Genomic DNA, 7911 nt, shown 5'->3' with positions numbered 1-7911 from the left:
CTATAAACTTTAATTTATACCAATATCTTAAGAGTCATAATAAAATCGAGCAAATTAGCCGGTATTTCTAAAAAAATCAATTTATTATCAACAATTTTAAATTTATTTTTAACATTCTTTGACTCATTTATTTGGAAAGTACACATCAGATGTTCAACTTTGTTTATAATAATCAGAACGTGTTTGATTGATTCTTGATAATAGCAGTTGTTTTGTGGTTATTTGTAACTCCGAGAACATGTTCAAGAAATATTTGCGTACATTCATTAGGGAACAGGTCACCTTAGCCCCATACCTCACAACCATATGTCATATGTTAATATTATAAGTATTATCAGTGTAAAGTGAATTATAAAAATCGAAAAATTTAGACATATCCAATCAGGGTTATTTTGTTTCTTATTTATGCTGTATACATAATTCCAAAAGTATTTTGTCGTGTATTTCATTTAAATTTACAAAATTATTGTGCATTACCTTTTGATAACTTTTACTTGCTATGCCTAATTCAGTTTTATCAGCTGTTTGTTTAAAATGTGTTATTAACATTAACATGTATAATCATATGTTCGTGCCTCTTGAGATTGTTTAACATATGTATCTATATATAAGCAAAAAGCATAAGTCACAATCATCTCAAATTCTTATACCAACACTTATGGACATTTATATGCAATAAAGTCATTTCTTCCTTTCTAATCAACTCATACTAGTATATATTTAATTTGTAGATACCACGTACAGGAATGAAATAGAAAGTGGTATAATTGAAAGTCTTATACTAAGGCGTATTCTTGATGAAATAAACCGTAAGTATGTGGTTGAGTTACATTCAATATTTATAATTTAATTATAACCTTATTCATTATAGATAAAAACAAGCTATGAGAACAATTTCAAAATAGCAATGGTCATTGATCTTGGAACACAGATTAGCCAAGCCTGGCATAGGTTCCCAACAGCAACATGTAACTGTCACTTATTATGAAGAACACTAATTTAAAGTCCGTACACGAAAATCACGACCAATCTGATAAGTACATATCGAGCTATTATCGTCCTTGTTTAAACTTAAACACAGGATTACACAGAGGACCCTAATCCTGCCAGACATCAGCACTGAGTTCAGTTACATCTTAGTGCATACACAACAGACAGGGTACTAGCCGAAGACACCTTTTCTGAATTTAGGGTATGATGTATGTCGGTCCCAAGCCCGCCAAAAGGGAGAAAGTTCGTTCTTTTATAACATATTGTTGAAATATGATGTTGTTGTTGTTTAACACTAATATAAATTTTCTGGAAAGTGACCTTTTGACCAAAATTGACAAATCTGATAATTATAAGTAATTAATATTGATTCATTAGAAAGTAATTTGTGTAGAATGTGTTGTAATTTCATAACTTGTCAAGTTGAATTTGAATACCAAAATAAAATTGATGTATGGTTTGTATATTGTGATGTTTACAATGTGTTACTTTTTCAGGGGTCCTGCTTATGCAGTTCTACTCATTTCAAAGGAACAGCTGGTATTTGTATACTTACAAGCACCATTCTATCTTTGGTATTCCTCGTTCAGATAATAGTCTTTGCTGCTTTAAGACCATCTTTAACAATGCCACAAGAAAGCTTAACTTGCATTCCTTGCGACATAATTAAGTCCGATGTTAACACATACCTAGGCCCAGAAGATGATGGTCGTTCTGCTATCAAACAAGGAGACGATGGGATGTGTTGTGGATCTGTTGAAAGCATTACACAGATACAGTTTCAAAAAGTAAATCATAAATGGCATTGTTTAATCCTTTCGACCAAACCGCATGGCATTATAAGATTTGTCTATGCTACAAAAGATAAAAATTAACTTTAAACTACATAAAAAGCGATGCAAATAAATATAATACATTTGATGTGAAACTTTGCGCAGCAATTTTATTAAAAGAAATTATAAGCTCAATGCGTTTTCTATGTTTCGTTAGAAACTGTAGAAATCACTTGCTAATCTAACCTGCTACAATAATCTGAAGGCTTTGCTTAAAAAAGACCTTTTGATTTTTTAAAGATAATATAATACGTCAATACATTAACTTTATTCAACTTAACATAACATGGATTTAATCAAGAATGAATAGTTATTTTACTCATACACAAATACCAGATTGTTGAAATGAATATTGCGTGGCATTAGTAAGACATATACTCTATATTACTCTTCAGGAAATGACAACTCAATATCACTACGACAGTTCAGGTCAAAGTAAGTATAAGTTGAGTTTTTCTGTCAAGGAATGCAATTGCAGAGCAATAAACAGTGAATTCATCTCTAATAAAGTACACACTTTGTGTATGATTTTTCTACATCTGCTACACATTTGTAATGTTTATTTGTTACATAATACAGGTCTCATTGACATAGCAGAAGTGTATGCTGCTTGTGAAAGAGAAACACACGACAAGCAGCCAATTGCGAAAACAGTTGGAATTGTGGAGTTCAAACCTAGCTACATTGTAGATGGTAAGAGCATTTCTCCATTATTTATCACTTTGTTTGATTTGTGTATCTATATTTGATATTATTGTAAATCTTATTCTGATTCAAGGTCATTACAAGGTCCTGTGGTACAAAAACGGTCGAACCTTTTATGCAAGAAACTGCGTCCACTTGGAACTCGAAGGCGAAATATTCGTCCGACAGCCTGGCTACTACATCGTTTCTTCGCAGCTGAATATCGGGCGACGAAAGGACACACGCACACCATTGAATGAAACCAGACCAAAGACTTTCATTCATCATGTTGATCTACTTTCCCACAAATATGAAACGACTGGTGTCCTGATGCAAACCATGAAATCAATTAAAGAAAATGGTTTGTTTTTTACAAGTGGTCTGTCAGCGGTTTTCAAGCTGAACAAATATGACAGGTTTTCTGTATCTGTATCCCATCCTGAATTGTTAGACATTGATAATTACAATGATTATTTCCTGGTTTATTACACTTATGATTTGCCATACTGAATTTTTACGTAAAAACATAAGCAACAATAATGAGAGTGATGATAATTATAATGGTAATAATATGATTAATAATAATAATTAATAGTTATATAAAGAAGAAGAAAAACAAAACAAAATCTACTGATTTACGGCTAAATGATTGTATGATACATATCATATTTCACTTTATTAGATATATCTTATATAAATGTGTGTTCGATTCTTTGATGAAATGTTTTGTGAGATTCTGTTATATATTTACTCTCATGATTATGTAATATTGCAAAGATGGATAGGTGAAGCCACGAGTGCAAATATAGTCTTTTAATGACTGGGAAGGATTGCAGAATTGAGGTAACTTGGAACTATGATGCATATTTACCAGAAAATATTTCATGAACATGCCATTTGCTTAATTTTCTTTGGAATTACACCTTATTGTAAGTTATTGAGAACTCTTTATAAACTGTGACATTTTGTATGATGACACATGCTATTATTTGCGTATAAATGCTTTTGACAATTTTTCTGAGCTATGAAGTTGAATTGATTCTTAAATTGATTCTTATAAAAACCAAACTGTGTATAGACATCAGACCTCATTACATATTTATACATAGTTGTCCCTCTCTGAATAATACATAATTATCTTTATTAAGTTTCTTTTTACTTTCAGTTTCACTCTCACCTGACTGACGCAGATTCAGTAACCTAATTGTATGTACTTTTTTGTCAAATTGCGTTATTAAAATATAATGTTAACCTTTTTGAGGAATAATTTTAAAAGGAAAAAAAAAACTATTATAAAGAAAAAGTAATTTGATATGTTCAGAAAGTGTACAAAAAATGTTGAACAGTATGAAGTTTTAAATTAGAAAATCCTTACTTCTCTCTGGATGTATGTCAACTTAATTAAGATAATAACTGGTAATATAATGTATTCCCTTAATTAATTGTTATAAAACTTTTTTACACTGTATGTATACATCTGTATATATATGTTGCCATATAAACTATATGCATGCAGTTTCTTTTGTGTACATGTGTATTGAAATCAACACATTCCTTTGTTATGTTTTCAGGCTCATGATGGTTTCTGAGAAAAAATCAGCTTGGTGTAATTTGACAGTATTTTTCCAGTATTTGACAGTCATACCATGAAGTGTCTCACATATTTTCTCTCAATTCCTGCCATATCCAAGATTACAGTGTAGTGCAAAGAGGATTAATGTTCTTGCAATAAAAATTATCTGCACTTTCAAATACCCTGGTACAGCGAGAACGGTTCCTGCATTTTTGAGTGATTATAGAGTGAAAATGTTTCCATATAAAATGAAACAGAAATATTGTCCTTTTGTTTGTTTCTAAACAGTAAGGGGTATTATTCGTGTTTATATTTTCCATGTCAATTAAAAAAAAGTCAGTTCTTTTAAAGATGCACTCTTACTCCAACATAAGATTTACCACAATTAATACTATTGTTTTATTATCCCCCGCCGAATCGAAGATTTCGGGAAGGGGATATTGTTTTGGCGTTGTCCGTCCGTCATTCCGTCCTTCCGTCCTTCAGTCCGTCCGTCCGTCCGGTACCATATATTGATAGGCATTGATCAGAAAATGTTCAAACTTGGTCAGAATGTTTCCCTTGATCATATCTCGACCTATTTAAAAAGTGGGTCACATAGGGTCAAAAACTAGGTCACTAGGTCAAATCTTAAATCTTTGGAACATACTAGAGGCATTATACATGGTCAAATAGTCATGAAACTTTATCAGAATGTTTTCCTTGATGAACACTTGGTCGTTAATAAAACTGGGTCACATATGATCGAAAATTAGGTCACCAGGTCAAATCAATGGTCGGATTATGTTCAAACTTGGTCATGATGTACCCCTTGATAAATTATGGACCTCTTGTAAAAGTGGGGCATATGGGATCAAAATTTATGTCACTAGGTCAAATTTTAAAAAAATCTTTGAAACACATTAGGGGCAATATGTATGATCTTATATTCATGAAACTTGATCGGACTGTTTTCCTTGATGAACTCTTGGACATTTGTTTAAACTGGGTCACATGTGATTAGAAATTAGGACACTAGGTCAAATCTTTGCAAAATCTTGTCCGAAACTATTTTATCGTGGTGATTGGTATGATTAAGTTCAAACATGGTCAGAATGGTCTCTAACGTTGAATTTTGACTGCTTTTTAAAAGTGGGTCAAAAAATAGGTCACCAGGTCATATCTTACAGAAATCTTTGGAACACTCTAGAGGAAATATATCTGCTCTATTTGCCATGAAACTTAATCAGAATGCCTCGATGAAATCTTGGAATAATTTGAAACTAGTAGGTCATGTGGGGTCAAAAATGAGGTCACTGAATCAAATCTTAAAAAAATATTGTGGACGCTCTAGAAGCTGTATATTTGGCATATCTGGACCAATTATCATGAAAATTGATCAGAATGTTTGCCTTGATGAAATCTTAGATTGGTTTGGAACTGGGTATTATGGATTCATAAACTAGGTTTATTGGTCAATTCTAAATGTTATATATATACATTTTTTTCTATTTAAAACAGTTGCAATCACACTCAAACTCATATATATATATATATATATTTCATCAACAATTGATTTCCATTCCTTGACTTAGCTCAATTGGTCGGGGGATATCAATTCAACGAATTTGCTTGTTATTCCAAAAAGGATGAATAAATGTCGAAAACAATGATTCAAATGAAGGATACCTAGTTCAACTTGAAGGAAATGTGCATAAATCACAGTATTTCTACCATTTGAGATCATAGTAGAGCACAGTTAATCTTTAAGCATTCACCAATCATTTAATATTTTTGCATTTGCATCTATTAAATACACGGTTACAATGTTGTTATCAGTACTAAATATTTTCCATAAATGAATTATTAAGTAAGTAGTTAACAGTCACAGTATATGTTTGGTATACATGTGTATGCATTGATAATGAATAAGTGTGTTACTTTAAACAGTTGCCATGGTAACTAAAGTCTTGTTTTCTTAAGAAACTGTAATTGTTGTCTAAAAAACCTTAGTGTTTTCAATGTGAAACTTTTTTAGCATGTCCGCTTCAGTAAATGAAAAATTTCTGTTTTTATTTATTCATTTGGTCATACTTTGTATAAAATTAAATTTATAATTTAACCTTGCTGACAATCTCATACTTAAATTAAGATATTCAGAATTGCTAGATGATTTTAAGTTCACCTTTTTACAATTGTCAGGCAAATCAATGGAAGATATACATAGTTCTCTCTTTTAACAAAAAGCGATGTTTCTTAGCATTTTTTTGTATTTTTATTGAATGGTTACTATGGATACTAATTTTTTGTTTGCCTTTAATATTCCTATCTATAATACTATTAATTGTAAAAATGCAACACTCAAGCAGTGAATGGAAGAATGTAAATATTTGTTTTTTTACTTTTACCTTATTGCTAGCTCATTCTTCAAAATATACGGCATTTAAAAAAAATAGACGTTTTTTTCACCATTTTTTAACGTGAAATTATTTGCCTCAAACATTGTTTAAGCTCTGATATTTAGGAATGTGTGTTAAATTTATAGAAAATAAACAATATATATTTCTTTTAACCTCCGAAGTTTTGAATTTGACCTATTTTGGCAGAAAAATCTGTAAAAATGTAAAATTGAAAGGATCATAATTCTGTCAAAAATTGATGGATTTTAAAAAAATGTGCATATTTGAGTTTGTAATGACGTAACCTTTAAACCTTTTATCACATTAATATCCCGCATGATAATATTTTTACGTTGTTATTGCTTACAATGGTGTTATATTTCTGAGATTATGGTTTAATATCTGTTTTAAATGAACCAGATGTTTTTTCGCTTTCTTTTTATCATGCAATACTTCAACAAATCATCAATATAACACACTTGATATTTAAATAAGACACGATATGTTTATTACTTCATATACAAATGTTTTTGTCTGATGTGTTTAAGGTTAAATATTCTAGAGACAAGTTCTAAGTTTTATTCTTGGCTCACTCAACTGTACTTAGCCATCTGAAGTTTATAGTTAATGTTGAAATGCCAGTTGTAAATTCGAAATGTCATTGTACATATGTTTTCAATGAATCAAATGTTGTTTCCATAACAATAGTAAAATGCAATACTTTAACAACGCATTAATACAGCAATAATAACAAATGGACCAAGCCCAGAAATCGAAACATAAATTCTGGTCAGAGGTATACTGAAAGGGATTAAACGACATAGAATTTGACAAACAAAAATGTTTACACACGCACAACAACCCAAACACACACGTATTATCATAACTTTACCAATAACTGATAACCACCTTGGAATAATCATTGATATAAGTAAATATTAGTCTCCTGGAGGCTAAAACTTATTTGCATGTCAGTAACCGCTTGGCCGAAAATCAATATTTACAACATAGATACATAAGCCCCATCAGAGCCAGAATGAGCTCGATAGCAACTGATACAGAAGCTTCAAGTACCCAACAACCGGATACAAAAATCACCTGCAAACGAATGATATAAACCGAAACATCAGTGCTAGCTCTAAAATGGCGATAAAGTCAATCAAAGACTTTCATCAGATAAAATCTCACATAAGCATGGTTAAAAATAATGCCTTCAAAACGTATAATAATGTAAGTATCATTGTAAAAACCAGGAGGGAAAAATAATGATGTCGTTTATTCTCCGAGATATAAAATCGAACTTAATCGAAAACATTCCGAAAAGTCTCTTAAATGTAAGGCAGCGTCGGCGGCTGAAAACTGAATACTTGTAACGATATTAAGCAAAAGTAAACAGTCATTTTTGCCCCAAAGTCGTTGAATAATATCACCAATTTTGAAACTCTAACAAGTA

This window comes from Mya arenaria, chromosome 16, assembly GCF_026914265.1.
Source record: "Mya arenaria isolate MELC-2E11 chromosome 16, ASM2691426v1".
Classification (NCBI taxonomy): Eukaryota; Metazoa; Mollusca; class Bivalvia; order Myida; family Myidae; genus Mya; species Mya arenaria.
The sequence above is the reverse complement of the archived record's forward strand: the minus strand, read 5'-3'. Positions refer to the sequence as shown.